Raw genomic sequence first — 26,975 nt, 5'->3', positions numbered from 1 at the left:
TATTTAGACCTAGTTCTATTTATAATAGTTGTGTGGTCTGAGGAGGGTTGGGAAAACATTGGTGGAAACTGCCAGGCCCACCATTATTAGAAATGTGAAGGATTGGAAAAATTAGACGTTTTTCTTTTTTTTTTAAACTGTTTTTTTGGTTTCTAAGGATTTTCTGTGTGAATATTTTCCAATTTTGGGGTGGAGGAAAAGGAAAAATGTAGAAGATATTTTCCTGCCATTTTTATTAAATACAGTCTTTGGGTCACGCCCTGAAAATTTCCAGGGTAAATGTCCTTCAGTGTGTGTGCATGTCGTGTTTAAGGAAAGCAATATTAGCTTAGGCCTGTGATTTCAGGGCAAAAAAAAGCTGTTTTTAGAAAATAGCTGATTCAGCTTTATATTGATAGGAAATAAGCTTTGTGATTTAGTTACTTCCAACAGGAGAGCTGGCTGCAGCTGTAGACTAATCTATATAGATATAAAAAGTTCAGTGGAGAAAGTGCCAAGTGTAATAGTTTGAGCCTTATTCAAAAGTAGAGCCAAGAGACACAGCAGGAAAAATTCTCTATTCTTTATTCAAGTTGCTTTTTTGTAGGGCACACTGGTTTTCTCTCTTGTTATGGATCTTCCATGGGTATCAATAAATATTAAATATGACCCACAAATGCCTTCTGGCCTATTACTCCACTTCCTAATTTCTCTGTATTCGCTTATTCTGGCGTGATATAAATTATTTAAAGATTTGATAGGATAGAGCAGAGTCTTGGAGAATCTCTACTCTAATACTTTTACATTGCAAAAGAGAAAACCAGGTCCAAGGACTTTCAGTGACTTTCCCAGTGTCACAAAAAGTGATGTCCTCTCCCCACCCAGTCACCACTGCCAATCTGTTTCCTCTAGCCCTCTGCTGGCTCTTGTCCTCCCAGAGAGGCAAACTCTAGGGAGCCTGCACAAGTGACTGGGGAGGTGGGAAGGAGATGAAAAATGTGAGTGCTCTTTCCCCTGTTACAGGGATACCTTTTTTTTTTTTTATAAGCTTTTTAGAAAGGACAGAGGGTTGCTTTTAGTAAAAGGAGTTGTTTATGGAACTCTGAAGTCTTTGCTAGCTAGGAGGAGGAGTTCAAGAATTGAATCTCCTTCATTCCCCCATCCCTTGTGAATTTTTAAAAATGGATTTTGTGGGTATGTTATTTCTCAAGGCTCCATTGTGAGTATGGAGCTTACAGAAGGTGGGATATGCAGGCCACTGGAACAGTGATATTAAGAAAAATTTAGTCCATACACACAGGTCCCTAGCTCTCTCTGTGGAATTTCTACTGGATTGGAAAGTCCTTGGGAGGGGGAAATTTGCTCATTGCTGTATCCCCTGTTCTTGGAACACTGCTCAGGTACACAGTGGCTATTAGTAAGTATTTGTCTAGTGAATGAATGAAAGAAATGGACCAGTATGTGTATATACAAACTGAAACAAACAAAAAGCACACTCAGAGCATGCACCTTGCTCCTACCATTCGACTTTCCTCTTCCACTCCTGCTCAGGTAATAATATTGTATGATGACAGGGGTGATTGACAGCATGCATTCTTTGGTCACTGAGAAGCCATCAGCTCCTCTGCAGTCTTACTTCTCAGCTTACATTTTAATTAAAAATTATAATTCCTCTAAATTGGAATTGCCATGAGAGCTGATGAGGCCCTATCTTTCATCAAGACCTTATGTTCTACATTCCACTGCTCAGACAGCAGTCACTGGTTTTCTCCCTTTTGGATCGTTGTTCAATTACTTCTGTAAGAAATTTATTTTTACTTTTGTCTCCAACAGAAAATGGAGAAGGGTCTAGATTTCCATTTCAGTTTTGGTTAAGAAACTAGTTAATGCTCTGAGAACCAATGTTAAGAGTATAAAGGGCAGATAGCTCTTGAAGAAATTTCCAATGCTGCTACAAGAGAACTCATCTGCATCAGCTGATTTGTAACAAAGTTCTGGTAAACTAAGAAAGAAAACTTTACTTTTGTGCTCTTAGTTTGGCATTTGGGATATTAATTGTGTATATTTGGAGTGATGCAAGATAATTTTCTATTCCGAGTTGGAAATAATTTTAAACTTTCAAGAACATAGACTTTCTAGGAATTGCCAGAAACCAAGAAAGGGAGTAAAGACACTTGATTGGTGAGTAAGTGAGATCAACAAGGTTTCTTTCCTTTCTCTCAGGGCCTTGGGCAACCTGCTTATCCCTATGGGCTGGGGATAACTTTCCTTATCTCAACTCTTCTATTTTTGACTAGGTTTTGAAAATTCAACATTTGTACCCTTGAGTATGAAATAGCACAAATCTTTCAAACTCCTTTGTGGAATAGTTGGAAAAGTCATCTGAAATGCCCCTTTGTATGGTAACAAGGCTCATGGTAATGTATTTAAATGCATAGAAAGGCAAGAGTCTTTTCCCATATTATTAAAATAGAAATTTAATGTGAACAAAATATGAATTTTAACATTTTTAATACCCACATTAAAAATAAAAATAAGCAGGTGAATTTGATTTTAATAATATATTTTATTTTTGATATCAAAATATCACTTTGACATATTCTCAACATAAAAATTGTCAATAAAATATTTTTGATACAAAAACTTTGAAGTATAGTGTGCATTTTATAACACAAAGCAGGTCTTATTTTGGAATAGCCACATTTCAAGTGCTCAATAGCATTGGGGGGTGGCTACCAAACGGGACAGTGCATCAGTAGATAAACAAGGTTTAGTATGGGTGATAGAAAACACATGGTCCATTGATGTTTAAACAGTATTTTTATATGAATACATACATTTATATGAATTGCATAGCAACTCTGAGAGTGATTTCATGGTGAAGAACTCAAGTTGAAAGATAATAAGTGAATTACCCAAATCCTGGCAGCAACACTTTTCCTTCAGTTAAATTGTTTTCCAGTAGCCATGACTCAGAGATCCACATCATTTTAGGGGTCTCTTTGGTTGAGAAGGGGCTCTAGAGAACAGATGGTCTTACCGACAGGTAAACATAGTGCCTTTACATATGGCCAGTTTTTGGAAACTGCAACAAAGGGAATGGTTTTTGTAATTCATTACAAAAGCAGTCCAGTTAACAAAGGTGGAATGTAAGGGGAGGAGACACTTAGCAAGTATTTGGGATAAATAAGTCTGGGGACAAAAAGCAATGAACATAATTTCACTTATTTATGAAACACATTGGTCACATGATGAGAGACATTGTGTTGCGAAAAGTTTTCCAGAATTTATTGATGCTGGCCAGTAAATAAAAAAGTATGCTTTTATTCAGTAAGTTTCATGACAGAGTTATGCATGAGATTCTATGGGAGCACAGAGGAGAAAGCCCTTACCTTTGCTTCAAAAAAGGGAGGTGATATTTGAACTGAGTTTTGAAGGAGATTCACTTCACCAAGCAGACAAGGAGAGAAGGGTATTTCAGGCAGAGAGAACATTGAGTAATAATGAGGCTGACACTTATATAGAGCTTACATGTGCCAGGCTTTGTTATAAGCTTTAAAAAAATATAATCTAATTTGATTCTCAAAACAACCCTATTATACTTAATTCTAAGTGCAGTGGAAAGCAACTGGACAATGTTTTTTTTTTTTTTTTTTTGTAGTGCTGGATGGAATGCAAGGCTTCACACATTTTAGGCAACCTGTTTACCATAGAGGAGCTAAATCCTCATCCCCTGGGCAATGCTGAATACAACCTCCTTTACATTTTAAAGAAAGGTCCCTCTGGTTGCTGTGTCAAGAGTAATTGAAAGTGGGAAAGAATGGAAATAAAGAGGTATGTTATTGTGAAGTTTCATTGTTCTAGAAGAGCGATGATGTTTGGACATGAAACTTCTAGAAGAATGTCTAGATTTTGTTTTGTTGTTGTTTTTGCTCGTTTGTTTTGAGTAGGGAAATCTAAAGTTAAAAAGGCTACATTGCATAATGTTATATAAAGGAAAGAAAATTTGGTGGATAAAATTCAGAGCTGAGCAACCAAGGTATGTTAATAAAAAGGACGAAGATCTACTTTAACTCTTCTTCTAACACCTATGTCCTAGGAAAGGAGTCAAGAAAGAATAGGGTGTTCTTCAACATATCCCAAAGCCCATATGAGGAAAGGAATTTAAAACAAAACAAAGATGCTTATATTGTATTTTAAATGACTACAATAAATCTGCTACAGAAATAAAGTGTATATTTTGGGTCAGTGAAGAATTACATCTCCTAGCCGACAGCTTGCTTATTTCTGTCGCCATCACTTTACTGGTTTTTGCTAAAAGGTGCTATCACTTAGGATGCTCTCTGTTAGTGGAATTGGAGGTCTGATTTAAATGGATTTGTGAAATTGAATGTCCAGAGGGAGCTCTGGCTTTAGGGAAGCTGTGGTTCAGAGGTGCACCAAGGTGCATCAGTGACCTGGTTTCTTTCTGGCTCTGTCTTGAGATGACGGCCATCTTTTTCTAAGGCCATTTGCTTCCTTCTTCACATCTGGGCATCTGTATCCCAGGATCCTCAAAAATGTTCTATGGTTCACCCAGGCCATCTTGAGTTTCTGTGTCCATCTGTGAACCCATTGCTCATGGCAGGGAGATTGGGTCCTCTGGCACTGGGGTGGCAGTCAATCCTACCTTGATATGGCTGAGCATGTATGAAATGGGGATTGATTTCTTAGGGAAAAATTGGAATTCTCTTTCCAAAAGGTAGAAGTGTAAAAACTGGACAGTAGACAGCAAGCCTTCAGGAAGCCCAAATCCAAATGCAGTCTTGCACTCATTTCACTTTGTCTTTGTGCATTATGTGACCCTGTTTCCTCCACTTTAAAATAACCTTTTTTCTTCATTAATGATATCCACATCCAGCTCTGGGTACCTCCATATTGGTATGGTATTCTCTCTTCAGAAGTTCATCTCCCTTTTCCTCTTAAATGCTGGTGATCTCAAGGCTCTTGTTTGTAGCTCTGATTCCCTCCCCCCCCCCTTCTCCTGGAATGTGTCAACTCTCAGAAATTCTTGTGCTAGGTTTTACAAATTCTTAAAGAATCCAAGTGGGGTGTCAGGAGTTGATGAACCTTCTGAAAATTGCATGTACATATTGTACATATGCATAATAGTGAAAATCAATAGCGTTTGTTAGTTTTTCAAAATAGATCAAGAGCAAAAGCTTAAAAACTACTATTACTTATTATCATTATCACCCCCAAAGTACTTTAGATCTCTATCTCTCCTATCTTTATTGTCTTCTGCGTTTCCAGTGGGAATCTTAGTTCAGATTAATGGACTTTTTCTTCTCTTTTCTTTTAGGTTAGGGGACAGTCATTCACTATTTTATTATTCAGGGCTAAGAAATGGTCACTGATCTCTAGTGGTTTACAGTTTAGTGAATTGTATTGATTCACTTTGAACTCAATATTTATTTTCCAAAACTCATCTTGTATTCACCATTTTATTTAAAATTACAATTGAGTTTTCTGCCCAAATGGGAAACTACGGAAATTATCCAAGCACATGATTTTTAATGGTAGAAGGGGAAGATCAGTTCTTTTCAGTTACTGTGTAAATTGAATATTTATAGTTTAGATGAAATTGCAGTTTTATGTGTGAAAACAAGTCATATCATTTTCTTATACAAATTCTGGTAGTTTGATAAAATATTTCTAGGCTAGTTGGGATAAGCTCAGGGAAGTGTTTTTTTTTAATTGTTTTTAAGTTTTAATATGTTATATATGACAACAGAATGCATTACAATTCATATTACTCATATAGAGCACAATTTCATATCTCTGGTTGTACACAAAATAGAGTCACATTCTTTGTGTCTTCATACATGTACTTAGGGTAATGATGACCATTGCATTCCACCATCTTTCCTACTCCTATTTCCCGTCCTTTCCCTTCCCTCCCCTTTTCCCCTTTCCCCTACCTAGAGTTCATTTAATACTCCCATCCCCTGTCCCCTGCAGCATATTATGAATCAGCATCCTTAAATCAGAGAAATTATTTGGCATTTAGTTTTTGGGGATTGGCTAATTTCACTTAGCATTATATCCTCCAGCTTCATCCATTTACCTGCAAATGCTATGATTTTAGTCTCTTTTAATGCTGAATAATATTCCATTGTGTATATACACCATTATCTACTGAAGTTTCTTTATCCATTCATCAAAGTAGATGAAAGACATCTACTTTGGTTCCACAGTTTAGCTATTGTGCATTGTGCTGCTATAAACATTATGTGGCTGTGTCCCTGTAGTATGCTATTTTTAAGTCCTTTGGGTATTGACAGAGGAGCAGGGTAACTGGGTCAAATGATGATTCCATTCCCAGTTTTCCAAGGATTTTCCATACTGCTTGCCATATTGGCTGCACCGATTTGCAGTCCCACCAGCAATGTATGAGTGTACCTTTTCCCAGCACTTCCTCACCATTGTTGTTTGTATTCTTAATAGCTACCATTCTGACTAAAGTGAGATGAAATCTTAGAGTAGTTTTGATCAGCATTTCTCTAATTGCTAGAGATGTTGAACAATTTTTTAATAATGTTTGTTGATTAATTGTATATTGTATATCATCTTCTGAGATGTGTCTGTTAAATTCCTTAGCCCATTTATTGATTGGATTATTTTTTTTTGGATGTTAAATTTTTTGAGTTCTTTATATATTCTAGAGATGAGTGCACTATCTGACGTGCATGTGGTAAGAATTTGTTCCCAATTAGTAGGCTCTCTATTCACCTCACTGATTGTTTCTTTTTGCTGAGAAGCTTTTTAGTTTGAATCCATCCTATTTATTGATTCTTGATAGTAATTCTTGCACTATAGGAGTTTTATTTTAAGGAAGTTGGTGCCTAATCTGACGTGATGGATATTTGGGCCTACTTTTTCTCCCAATATGAAGGGAAGTGGTTTTTAATGTACACTAGAATGGAGTGTATTCCAATGGAAAGAACACAAGAATTTTGTTGCAGGGGTGGTGAAGGTATAAGTTTTTTAAATGTTGTTTTTTTTTCTTTCTTTCTTTTCTTTTTTTTTTTGGGGGGGGGTACTAGAGATTGAACCCAGAGGTACTATACCACTGAGCTACATCCCCAGTCCTTTTTATTTTTTATTTTAAGGCAGGATCTCACTAAGTTGGCTAGGGCCTTATTAAATTGCTAAGGCTAGCCTCTACTTGTGATCCTTTTGCCTTAGCCTCCTGGGCCACTGGGATTACAGGCATGTACCACCATACTCAGCTTCTTTTATGTTTATTAAAAAAAGGAGGATGGTTTTAAAAATGAAGGAAAACTTTCCTAGGATATTCTCTGCTTCTCAAAAAGCATGTATAATTCCTACCAAGACCTATCCTCCCTGATTTCCATATTTTTCACAAGTTTAATCTCCATCCCTTAATTTCCAGTGGTGCCACTAGAGTACCAGGCCATCTGTAGCATCATTTGTCTGGTTTATTACATTATTTGCAGAAAATCCCTGACCTCTTTTGGTATTCAATCTCACTCTTTTCCTCTAGCCTACACAGGAAACCAGAAAGATCTTTTTAAACCAGAAATCTGTTTCTTTTTTGTTTTTGTTTTGAATGTGGGTCAGTATAGCATTGAATATTTAGTGTCTACATAAAAATATTCACATACTTTAGCATATTGGATTGTTTTTATTTTTGGTGATGGGGGTTGAACCTAGGGCTTTGCACATGAGCTCTACCACAGAGCTATACCCCAGCCTCCTTTTAATTATTTTAAAGCCTTTTTATAATCTAATTTTTCCAGCTGCTTCTTCTCTCTTCTTTCCCATTTAAAGCATATGTCTGAACTTTTGAGATGCTGTCTTCAAAGGCATCCATGTCCTCCAAATTTATCTCGATTCTCTTGTGCACTACCCGTGATAGACTTTTCAACTTTTTCACTTTATCAGTGTGAGAAACCAAACACCCACACCATGGCCCTTACCAGTGTTGATTTGTTAGTAATATACTCCTCTATAGAGAGAATGTTATTATCAATTTTTTATTCAAAAAGATTTTTCCAGGATCTTATATTTCAACTGTACAGAAGTATTCTTGCTTTTTCTGATCTGCATTAATGAACAGAGGACTGTAGCATCATTTGTCTGGTTTATTGCATGATTTGTAGAAAATAATAATAATAATAATGAAAGCATTTTTTTTTTTTGCTTTTACTTGCCTTTACTTGGAAGGAAATTTCTGCATCCTGAAATTTAAAATAGAACTACAAGATGTTATCATTTATCTGACATTGAACATTTTTTTTTCTTATTATCAGTCTTAAACTCTGAATTACTGAGATCTCATATCTGTTGATCTGATACTTTAAGAGTTAGGGACAGCCATAGACTACAGCTGAGAGATAAGATGTAGATTAAAAGAACCATTAACTCACAGTGGCATTAGGAGAAGGACCATGTGTTGAATTCAATTTGGATGCAGTTCAGAGGCAAGTGAAGTGGGAGGTGAGAGGCTGTAAATAGTTTTTAGTGCCCTGGAACTTGACTTTTTCCCTTGGAGCAGCAACAAAGGAATCTCATCACTAAAGATTAGGCAATTTGTTAGCCACTCTCCTCTCCTTCATGAACCATTAAATTTCTGCTGCTTTTTTTTCAGAGAGACTGTATGTCTAGTTGTTAAGAGGGCACCAGACCTTCCTCAGTGTGCTGAGTGCCTGCATCTCCAGCTCCATCTCGCTTCTCCCCCCTCCTAGCAGAGACTCAGGGGACGAAGGCAAGAAGCCAGGTATTTCTGCAAAGATGAAACGGAATTTAGAAATTTATTGTTTGGCTTAAAGAGCAGAAAATCAGGCACTACAAGATTGAAGACAGAGGTAAATTGAGACCCACCCACAGCAGTGACTGTCCCAAATTTTTGAAAAGTATCTCAGAGATGTTAATTGCCCTTTCAAGAATCAAGATCTATAAGGAATGATTGATTGACTTCTTAGGTTAGTTGTTAGAATCAAATGTGCAGATAATGCTGAAAAAAACTTCGAAGACCTGATAATGCAATTGCTATCAGTGCAGTTAAAAATACAGAGTCACTGATTTGTTTGAATGTAAATAATCCTGATTTTAATGTTTGTCTGATAGCTTTGGCTAACCTTCAGATTCAATATCATGACGATTATCTTGTCATGCTTAAGGATGCTTATATTTTGATTCAGGTGCCCCAACATAGGAAGCAGTTGCTAAAGCAAGTCAAACAAAAGAGGGCTTGAGCTGGGCTGTAGCTCAGTTGTAGAGTGCATGTGTAGCATGTGCCAGGCCCTGGGTAGCATTCCCATCCCCACAAAAAAGTGGGCTTGCCTGTTGCTTTGCATAAAAATATTCTTGGTTTAGACACAGGAGTTGCAACTTGCAATGAAGATGCTGAACTAATGCAACTACTGCCTGCAGAAGAGCTCAGAGGGTTCCAGACAAGCTGAGGAAGCCAGAGTGGCTGCCTAGGCCCTTATTGCTGATCCAGAGGCAGACCCCCACACCACAATCAGGAAAGCATGAAGATGAACGCATGAACATTTCAGCTTCTCACATACACAATAGGGAACTTCTCGTAGGTGCTTGAAAGTCAAATGTCACATTGTCAGTGGAGAAATCACAGAAAATTGATGAATCTCTGGAGATTTATCATCATTAAGCTTTCATTTCATTTCATTTATTTATTTATTTACATTTTAATTTATTCTAATTAGGTATATATGACAGCAGAATGCATTTTGATTCATTGTACACAATTGCAGCACAACGTTTCATTTCTTTGTACACAGTGTAGTGTCGCACCATATGTGCAGTCATACACATATGATAATGATGTCCATCTTATTCCACCATCTTTCCTATCTGCATGCTCCTCCCTGCTCCCTCCCCTTTGCCCAAAGTTTCAAGTTCTTCCATTTTCCCCATGTTCCCACTCCATTATGGATCAGCATCCACTTATCAGAGAAAACATTCAGCCTTTGGTTTTTTGGGATTGGCTTACTTTGCTTAGCATGATATTCTCCAACTTGATCCAACTTGCAAATGCCATAATTTTATTCTCTCTTAATGCTGAGTAATAGTCCATTGTGAATATATACCACAGTTTCTTTATCCATTCATCTACTGAAGGGCATCTAGATTTGTTCCACAGTTTAACTAAATTGAGCTGTTATAAACATTGATGTGGCTGCTTTACTATAGTATGCTGATTTTAAGTTCTTTGGGTATTGACCGAGGAGTGGGATAGCTGGGTCAATGGTGGTTCCATTCCAGGTTTTCTTAGGAATCTCCATACTGCTTTCCACAGTGGTTGCACCAATTTGCAGTCCCACCAGCAATGTATGAGGGTACCTTTTCCCCCACATCCTCGCCCACACTTATTGTTGTTTGTATTCTTGATAATTCCCATTCTGATTGGACTGAGATGAAATCTTAGAGTAGTTTTGATTTGCATTTCTCTAATTACTAGAGATGTTGAATATTTTTTCATATATTTATTGATCAATGATATATCTTTTTCTGAGAAGTCTCTGTTCAGCTCCTTAGCCCATTTATTGATTGGGTTATTTGTTTTTGTGGTGTAAAGTTTTTTGAGTTCTTTATATATCCTGGAGATTAGTACTCTATATGATGTGCATGTGGCAAAATGTGCTCTCCAAATGTAGGCTCTCTCTTCACCACATTGATTGTTTCTTTTTCTGAGATATAAATTTTTAGTATGAATCTATCCCATTTATTGATTCTTGATTTTATTTCTTGTGTTTAGGAGTCTTGTTAAGGAAGTCGGTGTCTAATCTGACTTGATGAAGATTTGGGCCTACATTTTCCTCTATTAGGCACAGGGTCTCTGGTTTAATTCCTAGGTCCTTGATCCACTTTGAGTTGAGTTTTGTGCATGGTGAAAGATAGGGGTTTAGTTTTGTTTTGCTGCATATGGATTTCCAGTTTTCTATTACCATTTGTTGAAGAGGCTATTTTTCTTCAGTGTATGTTTTTGGCACCTTTGTCTAGTATAACTGTATTTATGTGGGTTTTTCTCTGTGTCTTCTATTCTGTACCATTGGTCTATTTTGGTGCCAATATGTGTGTCTATTTTGGTGCCAATACCATGCTGTTTTTTGTTACTATAGCTTTGTAGTACAGTTTAAGGTCTGGTATTATGATGCCTTCTGCTTCACTCTTCTTTCTAAGGATTGCTTTGGATATTCTGAGTCTCTTATTTTTCCAAATGAATTTCATAATTGCTTTTCTATATTGAAAAAATGGTCATGCTACAAAAGCACTATACCATTAAGTTTTTAAAAATAAAGTTTGTACAAAAATGGGATGTTGTGAAACATGCCTGTAATCCCAGCTACTTGGGAGGTTGAGTGAGGCAGGAGGACCAGCCTGGAAAATTTACCAAGACCCTGATTCAAAACTAAATAAGTAATTAGGGCTTAGGGATGTGACCCAGTGGGTAAGTACCTCTAGGTTCAATCTCTTGTACCAAAAAAAAAACCAAAACAAAACAACCCACTCCCCCAAGAAACAAAAAAGAAACCAACAAACAAAGATTTATAACATCTGCCTCAAGCTGTGTTGAGAGATTTAAATAGGCAATATGTGTAGAGTCCTTAGACTGTGTTAGTTAGCTTTCCCTTACTGTAACATATACTCGAGATAAATCAATTTAATAAGAGAAAAGTTTTATTTTGGCTCACAGTTGTGGAGATTGCAGTCCATCATAGGGTGGACCTCTTGCTTTGGGCCTATGGCAGAGTTTGTAACAGAGAAGGTCTGTTCACATCATGGCTTGATGCAAAAAAAGAGAATGAGACTAGCAGCTCACAGTTTCCTTGGAGGACATTCTTTCAGTGACCTGAAACCTCCCACTAGGCCCCACCTTTTAAAGGTTCCACCATCTTCTAATAGTGCTACAGCTGAGGACCAAGCCTTTAACATGAGAGCCTTTAGGGGACCATTCCAAATCCAAGATGCTCCTCATAGAAATACTCTACTTGTTTAGGTATTATTATTTGAGTACTATGACTTGTGAGGGGAATTGCTAATTATATTAATTTCCCCAGAGTTGTGAGGGAGATAATAATATTAAACACTAAGGGGGGGCTTCCTTTGTGCTATAATACTTTCTAAGCACTTACATATATTTGCTTGGAAATGAGAAAACTGAGGCAGCCAGAGGATTGTAATCCACTTTGCCCAGGAGACATAATTTCAAACCTGACTGCGAAGTCCATCCTCCTAACCACTGCAATGAGGAAATGTAGGAAGTGCAGTTTCATAAGAAGTACTAACATTTTGAATTGGTCTCATTGTTTTCATTATGGTTGACTCCTGCTTTTAAACATACCAAACTTCAGGTAGCTGGGCTTGAGCAGAGAAAGGTATCTTGGGCATAGGGTGCAGGTTAGAATTGCTGATGAGCTGCATGCAACCCCGAGTCTCTGTAATCTGCAGACAGAGTGCTGGTCCCTCCCCCTATAACACCATGTCCAGAGATGGTGGTTAGTTCAGCTGTGTCATGGACAGGTAGGGTATACTAAACTATGTAAAAATGTGAATTTGGGGTGGGAGGACGAAGGTCTAATAAAAATCAACTGTGTTGTTTTGGTCATCTGGAATGACTTACTGAAAAATTGACATTGATGGTAATTATTAAGAAAATAAGTAATGGTAAATGATTAAACAGCTTGGAAGTCTCTGTGCAAGTTTCATTTTATTCTGGTTGGTCTTATAGTTAGCTATCCATCTGCTTTTCTAAGATTAGAAACTATTTGAGGTAGAGGTTGCATCAATTGTCTCTGCCTTCCCATACCGCAAAATGCAATAAACAGACATAACGAGCTCAATCTATATTTACAGAATTAAACTGTCCTGAATTTGACACATATATTCAGAGAGGGAACATGTGCTGGTGAGGTTGTGAGTATATCATTGAGCAATGGGAGGATTTTATCAGGGACTCTCTATTTACTATGGATCACTTTACTTCCAGAAACTGAAAATTTAACTTATTGAGCAAACTCTGATATAATATGCCTCCCAATTTCTTACCTTTTCTCTCACAAAGAATTTATCTAGCCAGGCATGAGCTGGGTTGCATGCAGCTCATCAGCAATTCTAACCTGCACCCTATGCCCAAGATACGCATGCTTGTAATCCTAGTGGCTTGGGAGACTGAGGCAGAAGAATCGTGAGTTCAAAACCAGCAACTTAATGGTCTTTCATTAAATAAAATATTAAAAAGGGCTGGGGGGCTGGGGATAGAGCTCAGTTGGTAGAGTGCTTTCCTCACTCTGGGTTCAATCCCCAGCACCACAAAAAAAGCGGGGGGCAGGGATGTGCCTTGGTGGTTAAGTACCACTGGGTTCAATCCCTGATTACCACCCCATACCTCAAAAAAAATTTATCTATAGCACCAAATTATAGTAATTTGACATATATGTTGGTAATAAGTCAATATGCCCTGAAAATGATTTATAGATGATCTTTGCCAAAGCAGGCAATAATTTGAATAATTTTAGGATTATAATACTGACACATGTTATCAGATCTATACAGAAGTAATTTCCTATTAGTTTTATGACAACACTGTGGGAAAATCCTATTTTTCCTCTCACTTCCTTCTCAAAAGGTAGGGATCAGCTTGTGCAAAGCTGTTGCTACTTTCTTTAGAATGCTGAATGGCAAGAAGGATGAAGTGACTTTGGAATATCTGAAATGATCAGTCCATGTGTACAAAAATTATGCCAAATTGGTAGCATAATTCAGCTCTCAAGTAAAAGTGTAGCTATTTCTTGTGGTATAAACACAGATCCCAGTGGCTTGAGACAGATGTTTCGGGAACAATGTTATTAAGTTCTTCAAACATTTTGGAAGGGTATTTATTTTAATCACTGTAGTCATAACAGGAATGTGTATAGGTGCTTAAAATAATATAAATGCCACCTATATGATATAAATCGCTGTGTAGTGAAATGGTTTCCCAAACTGCAAATAGTCAGGATAACAGATACACTTCATGTTGAAAATTTGGGTTGCTTTTATATCAAAGAATAATTTGGTGATGACAGTTAAAAAAATTAGGCTTTAAATAAAGGTCTAAGGTTTAATCAGATTTCTGAAGATTGTTAATAATAGAATCTATGATGTGCCTGAATATGTGTGTGTGTTGTGTGTGTGTGTATGTGTGTGTGTGTATGAATTTTGGATATGGCAATGAGCTAGTAGGAAAAAGCATAAAACAGGTATAAATATTAGTAACCTGGAAACGAGTCATAAGTTGAATACTTAAATTTAAAGTCTTCTATAAGTTTTAGCATCTAAAAATGTAGGACCATTCGAGTCAAAACTCTGTAGAGAGTCAATCCGCCTTGGGTAAGGCATAGAATTAAGCGAGAGTAGCAGGGTACCATGATTCTAGGCTTGTGAATGTCATTCAGGTGTTAGACTTGTATTCTCAACCTGTGAAACTTCCTTCTTTCTCAAGGCTGTGTTTCCTTCCTATAATGTGGCTTGTCAACTGTACATACCTCCTAAATGTTTACTAGATTTCTAGGAAAGACTAGAAGATGAGACTAATGTTTAAGTTTGAGTGATTTGGAAAATGTGGAGGGAAAAATGTAGCTGTCCTGTATGAAAGCTTATTCAGCTGGAAATGTGCCTTAGTTTCATTTTCAGACACTTATAAGAATTAAATCAGGATGTTCTGGTATGTCCTGGACATATGGAACTAAGGTCTGACTGAAAATTTGCATTGACATAATGAAATTTGGACTGGCTTGGGTAGAGATGAGAACTTAAGTGTAGAAGTCCATGCATTCCTAAGAATAAGAACACAGAGAAAGAATAGCTGAAAATGGAAAATTAAGCCCTATTTACTATCCAGTTATTTTTGGAGATTTCATTATACCTGAATGGGAATTGGAGGTTATATGTTACTTTACTCAAAAACATAGCCTGTTTTGTTAGTTAAGCACTACACCAAGTCAGGAAATCTAATCTTTTCCGTGGTTCCCCTATTTTGCTTTGTCTGTTTAGAAATCCCTATTTGTCCTTTGGGGAATGTGGAAATAGGAACTGCAGAAGTGGGGGCATATGTATTTTCTCCTCTTCTTGTACCTCATCCCATACTCTTCTTCTATATTTAGACCTGGAGTGAATTATTATTGTATTCATATGTCAAGACCTGAGGGTCATCTGTGAGGGGGGTAGTAATGAACTTGGTAGATAACTTAAGTCATCATTTCTTTTTCTTTTCTATCTAACGACTAAAGATAGTACCACTTCTTCTGCTTCACGGGGACCTAGTGAGAACTAAAGAGAACAACTTGGGAAAGGCCCAGGGGATGCATATCTATGGATATTTCACAGTACACTCAGGCAGCTTATTGTCTTTAGTTCCAGTAAAAATAGCCCGTTGGGGATAAGTTCAAAGTCTGTGGAATCTGGTGTTAATACAAGGAGACTCTTGATGTTGCAAAGGAATATGCTTTTGAACTCTCTAGAACTCTGATGTTTTATGAATATGGTGATGATGATAATGAAGCTAATAATTGTAAATAATAATTTTATGGGTTAGAAATTTGTCTTCTTGATGATATAATTATTCTCATACTCTTCTCCTAAATTTTAATTAGAATGTGCTTCTGCTCTCAATGGAAAGAGGCAATGGTCTGATAAGACAATGTGTATTGAAGGTGTTTCCATTTCATACTCTCTTGGTTGCAATCATTGTGCTATTGGTTCTCTTTTTGTTCCAAAGTGGACTGATTTCCAAAAGGAGAATATCATAGTACACCTTGCATCCAAAGAGAAACTGGCAATGGGTAAGATTTCTGTTGTAGCTTCCGCTGAAATCCCAGCCCCTCTCTGGGAAAGGTTGTACCACATGAGAGAATACAGTGACCCACAGGGGCATTTCAAAAAATTGGACCACTCTGATATAACAAAGCCTTTTCAATCCTGCAATCAGTGGCCATTTAAAAAGAACAAGTGAACAATTTATACTGCCACTCAAGGATTAAAATACTAAGGAGATGATTTTTAGATCTGTAATGTCTCCTAGTAAGTTATATAATAATAACTTAAGAAAATCTACTTCAGAATGTACTTTTTTTTTTTTTTTTTTACATCTCTTGGGAAGACCATAGTGAATCAAGAATTACAGTTATTGATAAAGTGCAGAGAAAGTTCAGCATCCAGAGTGACATTTATGTTTTGTTCCTTTCTTTCAAGTATGCTTCACTGACAAAGTAACTTTTAGTGGTGAAGTATAAGTCCTGGGAAACAGAAAGAGCCTGAACTTACCAGTCAGTTCTGGATTTAAATTCCCACTTGGTCACTTTCTGCTTTAGTCAAATATTTAATCTGATTTTTGTTTGTTTTTTTTTTTTTTGAATTTTTGAAGTGTAAAAGGAGGAGTAATAATGACTATTAATGAGGTTCATGTAGGTTAATCAAATATTCATAGTAGAAAGTGAGTATCTCTACTTGAAGACATAAAAATTTATATGACATCATTGTGTGTTTTTTCCCCCCGATTTTAGAACCTCAGTATTGGAAAAATTCAAGGAAAACAGAGCTAGCGTCAATGTTTGTTTGAATAGCTGCAACATTATGCAGCAAATACACACTGATTTTATATGTGTTGTTCTTCCCCAAAGTTAATGGAATGATATGAGCCAGTAAAAAGTCTTGCCATATGTGGTTTTTTAGTTTTCAAGCTGGGTTTTGAGTATTCCCACCATGGGAAACATCCTGACACTTAGGACTTTTGAAAGAGCCATGCAAACTCCCTGTCAATGTACAGGAACGTACCTGGATAAAGCACTTAGCGCAGTACCACTTTGTAGAACTCTTCCTCCTCCTAGAACCTGGCCCTTCCCTGATCCACTCAAACTGATTACGTTTCATGCTCAGGAAAGAGCACTTATCTTTGTAGTACATCCTATATGTTATTATTTAGGCATCCATGGCAAGGTGTTTGTTCTATCAAGAGGGGACCCCATTCTGCTGCCCTTTCATTGCTGTCACAGGTATTTTTGTTTCATTCTCCAGCCTGTATATCTTTCTTTTTACCTTCTGTAATGAATCAAGCAGTGAACTGAGGAAGCAGAGTTCTACTTCACATGGTTTTGATAAGTCCTCCTCATTTTCACTATAGATAGAAACTCTCCAGTAGTGAGATTGCCTGGTCTTATATGGATACCTCTACCTGTATCTATACCCATACTGTGCCCATACACATACCCATATCCATACCTGACCCTGTGTCCACTCCTTATACCTATATGATTGTTTTGTTGTTGGGAGAATGCTGTAGAATACAAAATATAATGAAAAAATATTGATATGTAGTCAAGGTGTCCTCATGTTTTTCTTATTTTGTTGCTAAATTATGTAAGTGATCTTTACCTTTCTTGGGTCTAACTGGCCTTGTTGGTTTCTACCGTGGGTCTCAAATGCTGGTCTCTGGACTTGGACTTTATTAAGACATAGGTTTAAAATCATTTTTGTGAAACTTTTTTGTTTTCTGAATGTCTAGGACTGGAGTCAAGAATTCAGATTAATAAAGTTCTCAGATGATTCTGTTGAATATGGAGGTATAGAAGCCAGTGGGGTCTTTCCAGTTTTTTCCTCTGTGCAGATACTAAATCTCCATTAGAGTTTCATTTTCCAACTAGTCCTTTATGTATTATGAAGGTGGCTATTCCTCTAGTTGCCAAGGAAGGACAGAGACCTGGTAGACCTTTTTTAGAGGTCATTCAGGACAATCTGGGATACAGGAGGAGCTTAGTAAAAAACAATTTTGTGAATCAAGTAATTTGATTTCATTGTTGGCATAGACTTCTTTGGGTGGCCTCCAAATTTCTCAGATATCAATTCTTCCTCAGTTCTTAAGAGAGACAAATTAGCTTCAAAAAATTATTGCTTGAAGTTCTTCCAAATATGTAAATATCAATAGTGCATTGAGGCCTTCACAACTGATCTTATCATGCCTATTAATGATACCGGGGCTAGACTAGTGCACAATTGCCTTTGGTTGGAACCAATCTGTTTAATTGATTTGGGTAACAGATTCTATCCTATTAATATTGACATACTAAGGTATTGATTTTTTAAGCTCTCAAAATGCAGGAAAGAAGTACTCATTGTAGAATACTTAGAAGGTATAGAAAATCATCAGGAGAAAAATGGAGATTACCCATAATACCACTACAAAGAAGTAATACCTAATATTTTGATGCACATTTTTTCAAGTTATCCATGTATACAAAATCAATATTTGAGCTATCCAAATATATAATTTTAATGCTACTTCTCTTATTTAACATTTTGTATTGAATGTTATTTAATTTCTCTAAAACAAACATAAATTTAATAGCTATAAAACTATTTCCACAATCTGAACATACCATAATTTATGTACTTTCCTTCTCATTGTTTGTGTTTAGATTTCTTCTTATTTATTGTTCTACTCATGTGATAATGAACTTTTTAGAAATTTTTTTTTGAATTTGTTTTCCTTGTGTTTTTTACCAAACAAAAATTACTGAGATGATCTGAATTTTTAAATGTTGTTGATATTACTATAAACTATTTAAAAAAACAAAAACAAAAACAGGACTATTAGAATATAAATTTTCATAAAATTCTTCTTGAATACAAGTTCTTATCATCTGTTATTTACAACTTGCATTTCTTTAAAAAAGTTAGTGAAGTTGAGTTTTTTCCATAGTTGTTTTTTGAACCAATTATGTTTCTCCTGTAATTAAATTCTTTTTTCCTCTTTGATTAAACTTATTCATGAATGATTTCTATATATTAATCAGATTGACTTTTAATGTCATATTGTTGGCAGGTATTTTCTGGCTTGTTGATAGATACTTAATTTGTTTGTGATGATGACAACATTTAATGTTATGTTACTATATTGTATGTAAAGACTTATCTGTAGTTTAAAAAAAAGGCACAAATCTAGATAGTGTAGATTTTTGGTGCATTTGAAAAATGTTGTGTGTTGTACATGAATTGACTTTATACAGACATACGCCTCCTAATGCTCCAAGAGGGTTCATGGGTTGTCTCACTTTCTACCCATTAGTTTCGTGAGGAGATGAATGTGAAGTAAGGACATGTTGCCTCTGCATGTCAGGCATTATTTTCTCTCTCTCTCCCTTTTAATAGGCAAAGAGAAATAGACATTATCTTGCTCTTCTGACTAGGAATCTAATAAAACCCTAATTCCTGGATCCCATTATAGAATCAATCTCTGGTTTCCAGGTCTCTGAGAACTTGAAATCGGTATTTTAACAAGTGCCCCTGGTTTTTAAAGCATCCTAGTGCCAGGGAGTTCAGATGCTCCATGGTGAATTTTATCTCACATAAATAGCTTCTTGATTTTCTTCCCCTCAGCATCCAGGTATTCAATTTGCATTATATTAGATTGTACTCTCTTATATGTGGGTTCATAACAGTTTTTAAGTGTGTGCCATGAATCTGAAGCCAAAGTTAAACTCATTCAAGGCCGGAGACCACTTTGCATAATGCTGAGACATCTAATATTTTAAAAATATAAGCCTGTTCTTTGTATTAGGAAATGGAGGCACAAAGTTTCAAAGTGTTTCAGAGTTGGTCCAGTTTCCTGGTTTTTGATTTCTTGCTTCTTTTGAAGTGAATGATGAACTTTGATACTACTCCAGTGATATTTTAAACAGTATTTTTATTAGACATTTCAAAGGTGTTCTTTTTGTAGCAAGGAGATGTGAGACAATAAATTAGAATTTTTATTCTGCTTAATTCAGCAAGAATTTATTGAGAACAAATAACAGAGAATCAAAAACTGTCTTGCTTTAATCTACAGTGTGCCTAGCTCTATGTATGGAACAGTATATCTGTAACAGTCACATAGAGCACGGTCCTTATCCTTGATTATTATATATATATTTAAATTTTTTTAGTTATTGATGAACCTTTATTTTTATTTATTTATATGTGGTTCTGAGGAGCCAACCCAGTGCCTCACACGTGCTAGGCAAACACTCTGCCACTGAGCTACAACCCCAGCCCTGATTATTATATTTTACTTGCACATAATTTATGGTACTGTTGTGTATGTAATTTTATTCTCTATAATTATCTGTAATATAATTATATTTCTGGAATATTTGCCTTGTTCTTGTGTGCTTTGGTAGCACTGTTGCTGATTTATATTTGTGTATAATTGTATATTCTTTTCAAAGCATGTTTACACACATAGCTTAAGGGAACCCTCAAGAACTCAATATAATATACTATCAATAGATTTCTTTACTGAGTGTGCATGAACTCAGAGCTCCACGGAGATTTTATTCCTGAATTTTCATGACAACGTGATGAGATAGGCTGTGTTATTATCCCATTTACCATGTGTGAAGAAAAAGCTGAACAAAGTTAGGTTTGTTCAGGAGCCTGCAGTCTAACTCAAAACCTATAGTTTGTCTTAAGCCCCCAAGTCTTCACCATTAAGCTCACTGATTTCCCAGTGGCATAGGTAGTTGTAAAACAGTTGGAAAGAGGAGGAAGTTCTTGTCAAACTACTTATGTTGCTCAGTTAGAAGGAGCATGTTTTCTGAACTTGCTCTGTAATGCTCAGAATATTTTCTGTGCATAAATATAAGTCCAGGATAGTGGTGAAAACAGTGACCAGGACCCAATTTAATTTCCCTAAAAGCACACAATATATGCCTCCTTTTACCAGAAGGCATCAGATATCACAGCTACTAAATATGCAGAGCAAAAACTGCAAAACAAAAAGTGGGCAATTTTGATACACATGTTTAAGATTAGATCAAGTGGAGAAAACAGAAGTAATAAATAAAAGAAATGAATAATATAGTCAACAAAATCCTGTTAATAGCTACATACAGAATCTTATATCCTTCAAATAGATCATGTGATTTTTAAATCTCTGGGATATTCACAAAAATTGGTCATGTTAAAATAAAAATTGGTCATTAAATAGAAATTTAAATCCAAAGTAAAGATTTCACAGTTCATATTCTCTGATAGCTATATAACTCAGAAGTTAGGAACACAGTAAAAATTACACTCAGATGAAAGTTAAAGCTATAATTGGCATAATTATTAAAGGATGATAAAAAACAAGGGAACCTTGTACTCGCCCTAGAAATTTAATTACTGTAATATAAACCAGAATGTACTAACTATAAAATCTAAAAGTTATGAAATAGAAAATAAGTAAAAAAGATAGTAAGGATATATAAACCTGGAATCTGGCTATTTGAAAAGAGTGATAAAATGAATCAATCTCTCATAACCTTGATTTAAGGAAAAAAGAGAAGGTGTAAACTATCATAAAAGTAGAAAGGAATCAAAATCCCAGATGTGGAAGAGATTAAACGGCATAAGAAAAAACTTCATGAACTGTCTTGATAACATGGAAGAAAGGATGTTATGATAAATGTAAATTACTAAAATTGATCCAGAAGAAGTTTATATGGTGAATGCTATAGAAAATAAAAATTGACTGAATTGTTCTGTGCAATATGAATATATGAATATATCACAATGAATCCTACTATTATGCATAAATATAATGTGACAATAAAATTTTAAAACTTATGTAACACACAAATATACTTGAAGTTTTTTTTTTAAAGAGAAAATACTGGAGAGGTGAATAAAAATAAGCCATTAAAGAAATTGATAGGAGCAGATGGCTCTGTGCTGTTTTATTAAATCCCAAGAGATTATGCAATCCACATATTTAAACTATTCCAGATCATAGTGAAAGATGTAAATCTCCTCACATATTTCATAAAACCAACATAATCTTAACACAATTATGGTAGTGCAGATAAAATGCTACAGTCCAACTTTATGAATATAGTAGCAAAAATTCAAATTAAAATATAATGAAACTACATGTAGAATGGTATCAAAAATACAAACTAAAACACATTATTGCTATGTAGCATTAATTCAAGGTATGCAAGAATGAAATCAGGAAAATTGTTATCATGATTTTATATGTTGAAGGAGAAAAATCATGTGATTTTACCAATGAATATAAAATGCTTAGAAGGCATTTGCTAAAATTTTTTGTGCATTTCTAATAGCTAAGTAAAACAGAAAAAGAAATAAATTATTGACTTATGATTAAAATCTAACAAAGCTAACAGTAAACAATTAAAATTGTGTATGCTAACCCCTCCATAAAATGAAAACAAGATAGTAATTACTTACCCTCAACAAGAAAATCAAATAATTGGTATAAATTTATAAAAGGAGAGAGAAAATTACATCTTATTTCAGATATTATTATTATGTATCAGGGAAACCTAAAAAATTCCAGTATTACCAGGTAGAAGCAAGAAGAAAATGCAGTGACTTGAAGGGTGTTAGTCATCTTTCCATTATCATGACATATGCCTGAGTAATCAACTTATAAAGAAAAAAGGTTTATTTTTGTTCACAATTTGGAGGTTTCAGTCCATGGCCAGTCAACTCCATTGCATGTGGACCTGTGGCAAAGCAGCACATCATTGTGGAAGTACATGGTAGAGCAAAATCATTTTACCTAATGGCCAGGAAGTGAAAGAGAAGAGGAAGAGACTCGGCTCCCATTATGCCCTTCAAGGGCACAACCCAAAGACCTGAAGACTTCCCATTTGGCACCACCTCTTGGAGATTCCATCACCTCCCAAGAGTGGCCAAGTCTTTATCACATGAACCTTTGGTGAAACACTAAATATCCAAACTAGCAAATGTTTATATTGTATTTCAAAGAATCTAAGATGTCATGATTTTTAAGACACCTCATTATTTTATGTGCCACTAAAAAGGAAAAATATTTTTCCAATTATATTTAAGATGTTATTACTATAGGATATACCTCACTTTCAACAATATTAAAATATGTTTCAGAGCCAATGAAAAAATATAAATATAGTTTTTCTATGGATAAGTAATAACCACATTTACTATGGTGACAATACTTTGGTTCTGTGTCTTTTGGGATAAAATTATTCCTATGTAAAAAACCCAAATTCTCATATTAAGATAGAATTCAAGACATCTTAATTTTAGTTGAGAAAAATTGAAATTATGAAAAATATGTTCTTGAAAATCCATATAAAAATTCGATTCAATGCTAAATTAAAGCCCTCAGTATACTTGTGGTGAGTAATTTGACAAGATGATTTTAAAAATCCCCTTGAAGACTAGCTGGTTAGCATATCCACTAAAATTAAGAAAGCAAGAATAGTGAGGAAAGATTAAGTATGATGTATATAAGAAAAAATTCTACAAAGACACCATAATCCAAATGAGGAGGAACTAACATAGAAATCAACAAATTGAATATGAGCATTAAAAAGGCATTTAAATAGAATTCAATGAGGAAAAGATGGTTTGTTCATAATGGTGCTGATAGACCTGGATTTCCACCTGGAAGAAAATAAAATTAGACCCTTATCTTTCATCATATGAATTCCAGGTAGGTTAAATCATTACCTATAAAAATAGCATAATAATACACAGGTGATAAGTGAACACCAATATTTGAAAAAAAAACTTTGCAACATAAAAGATAAAGTGCTATCAGAAAATACACTAAGAGTTTGCAAATTAATAATAAGTCGAACACAACAAAGCCTAATGGAGTATGGATTTGAATAGAAAATTTATGATGAGGTAAGTTTAGATGGACAACAAATACAATGATCAAATGATTTTATAAGTCAGAGAAATGTGAATTAAAAGAAAAATGAAAAGACTTTACACATCAATTTGAAAATTTATAAAGGAAGATTACACCTACCATAACTGGGAATTTGGAGAAAAGATATTTTCATGCATCGTTAGGGAAGCAGTTTATATATATATAAATAAATAAATATACTTAAAACCAAAATTTCATTTTTAAAAATTTTAAATAAAAATAGACACATTGTTTGACTCAGAAGTTATATTCCCGTGATTCTGGGCCATAAAATAAAAAGAGCAGGTATTCAGTGATGTTTATTGCGTCTGTGTTTCTAGAGGCATAATATTGAAAAATAAAGTGAAGAACCAATTTTGAGCAAGAACATGAGAAAAAAATGAAATAAAAATAAGAATAAAGCAACAAACATACAAAATACTCTTAAGAGCTTGGAATTAAGTGCTGTGATAGAAGACTATACCATTACAGGGTTGGAGTAAGTACAGAGTCAGACAGAAGAGAACTTAAGGAAACTACCCGAAACTCCACTTAGCAATACTAGTTAAGAGTTCATTTTAATTTCCTTGGCAGAAACTGGAGGCTGATTTCACAACCCACACTCTGATCTTTACTTTTACTTGTACAGGTTTGATAAATGTTTTGGAGGTTCCAAAGTATAATTTTAAAATGTGATGATTCCATAGTTTACCTGTCAATTCAGAGACTGTCTTCAATTGGCAAAATGATAGGCAGATGATTTTTCTTTCATCTTGTTGATATGATCATGGGGGTAATATATTTTGTAAATTCTCGGCATTTTCTAGACATGAGACTTAATATACTTTGTTACTGTTTTTTTATTTTATGCTTTGTTATTTTGTGCTTTATTGTTAGAATTCAATAGTTTACTGAACAGGATTGAATTCCACTTTTTAAAAGAGTGCTTTCCAGTTGCGATAAGTCACCAAAGGCTGAAAACAGGAATTCCCAGTTCCAAGGACCATTCCTCCTGATGCAGAAGATAGACTATTATTTAAGTTTCAAAAGGATCTGCAAAATGCAGACCTGCAGTTACAGCGAATACCAGCTTCAACTTCACTCAAGTGTATGTTTGGCCAGAAACAGGTGATTAAACCCATCAGGGTATTACCTTGTTGACTGGAGGCATTCACCACATTCTCGTGGTTTCTAAGGCAACTGATTAAAGAATTTAAGAACTGAGGCCTCATTTAGGCTGATGCCCTTGGAAAGGTAGGATTTCTTTTTCCAGCAGGCTATACTGGGAGACAAGGCTTATTTGTTTTAATGTTTTCCATTTCTCTAAATTTCACAACACAACGTGCTCAGATACCTTTTTGGTAGAACCTTCTGGAAAATGTTACCAATATAAATATGTAGAGAGCTCAGTTTTTGCCAATCCAAAAAACACTTGGTGTGATTACTGGTAAATAGAAGGTAATTCAATGAAAACTCTGTTTTTATTTTAGCCTCATTTTTTATTTACTTATTTTCAACACAAGCTGTAAATGTTCATATTGATGGTTTTGGGCCAACACCTCTGTGAAGGACTCTCTTTTAAAAATCCATGGTGTTGGATGGGTCCAAGACACACAGGCTTTTCATGCAGTCCTACTGTTGAGCTTTGACACCCACCTTGATGAACTATCATTGAGAAATGCAGTGGTTCTCTGGAATGAGCTCTTTTGGTTTACAAAATGGCTTCCAGGGACACCTTGAGCTTCCAGTGGAAGTAAAGAAGATTTTTTTTCTTTCTTTTACAAAGCAATCAATTTGAGATGCAACCAGAAAATTATTCACATATTTCTACAGAGCTTCAGCCTTGGCCATAGCCCTTGCTTTCTCTTTATGGACTCATTACCAAAATCTCTAAAATGAAGCAAATTTTTTTTTTTTCACTAGCTCACTGAAGTATAACAGGAGCATTTCATTACCACATAAAAGTTACTACCTTTGTTCTTTTCTCTTGCAAAAGAAGTATTAAATCTTAGCTATCAGATGTAAGTGGCAATGTTTGCTGCTCTTTGATGCAAGAACAATATTGATTACATTTCCATACATTTTCAGAGCAATGATAGTTGTTATTATGACTAAATTCCCAAGGTAACTTTAAAATGGCAATAAATTCACATGTTTTATGGACTGACTTTATCATGTGAGGTTCAGATTAGAATGTAAAATCCGAGGTTTTACTAGTTTGGTTCTTTAATTTATCCTGGTGTCTTCTGTAGCACTGGGCATATAGAAAGGCCCTTCATAACTGTTCATTGAATGAGTGAATCAATGGGGTGTCCTGTATTGGGAGCTGGCCCATGGTGAGGTGAATATGGTATGCCTGCTGGGTATTTGGAACCATACTCAGCCATCAAGGAAGAAATTGGAGGGACCAATCTACTAGAAACTTCTAGGGGACTCTGCTTCAGCAGAAAGAACATGATATAGTTGTTTGGTTTGATTAACAGAAAAAAAAATGGTAGTAATGGTCGTAAGCTATCTTCCACTTTATACACATTGCAATTAATTAATCCACAAAAAATCTTACAGTGTGAGTAATGAGTTCTTGGAGATTTAATGACTTTCCTAATATTATATAACTAGCAAGTGGTAGAGCTGAGATTAAAAATCCTGGCTGCTTTCAAAATCCATGCTCTTTTTTGTAAATGAACATGAATCACAGGCATTGGATGTGAGCTTGTGTTTAGTAAGAGGCAGAAGAGTCCAGTGATCAGGCATCCCTAGAATATGTAAATCAGCAGCCTGGATTTCAGGAATTTAGGTAGGAGTATAATCCCTAAGAGATTATACTCCGAGGGAATCTTTTGAACAGGTAGCAGGAACCCAGTCTCTGGGCTGGAAATTTTGGTGAAGGGATAGGAGCATTGAGTAAGAGGAAGGCATGACTCTCATCTCTGAGGAACTGAGTTACCAGATAGCCACAATGATCATGTCTCAGGCACAGGTTGGACGGGTTTTCTATTACTGAGTAATAAATCACCACAAACTTACCTTGCTTGCGATGGTAGTTAAAATTTCTTTCAAAAGTAACAAATACCCGAGATAAATCAACTTATAAAGAAAAAAAAATTGATTTTGGCTCACAGTTTTGGAAGTTTTAGTCCACGATCATTTGGCCCCATTGCCTGTGGTGAGGCAGCACATAATGGTGGAAATGTGTGGCAGAGTATTAGTACTCACCTCTTGATGAGAAAGCAAAAGAGAGGGAGAGGAAGGGGATGGGGTCCACCTA

General features: G+C 35.5%; 1 pseudogene; it reads left to right on the top strand.

Moving 5' to 3' along the window:
- Window positions 1–1,482: 1,482 nt before the first annotated feature.
- On the top strand, window positions 1,483–9,522 carry LOC107139701 (annotated as a pseudogene).
- The last annotated feature ends 17,453 nt before the right edge of the window (window positions 9,523–26,975 follow it).

This window comes from Marmota marmota, unplaced genomic scaffold, assembly GCF_001458135.2.
Source record: "Marmota marmota marmota unplaced genomic scaffold, marMar, whole genome shotgun sequence".
NCBI lineage: Eukaryota > Metazoa > Chordata > Mammalia > Rodentia > Sciuridae > Marmota > Marmota marmota.
This window is presented reverse-complemented; position numbering and strand designations above follow the sequence as displayed.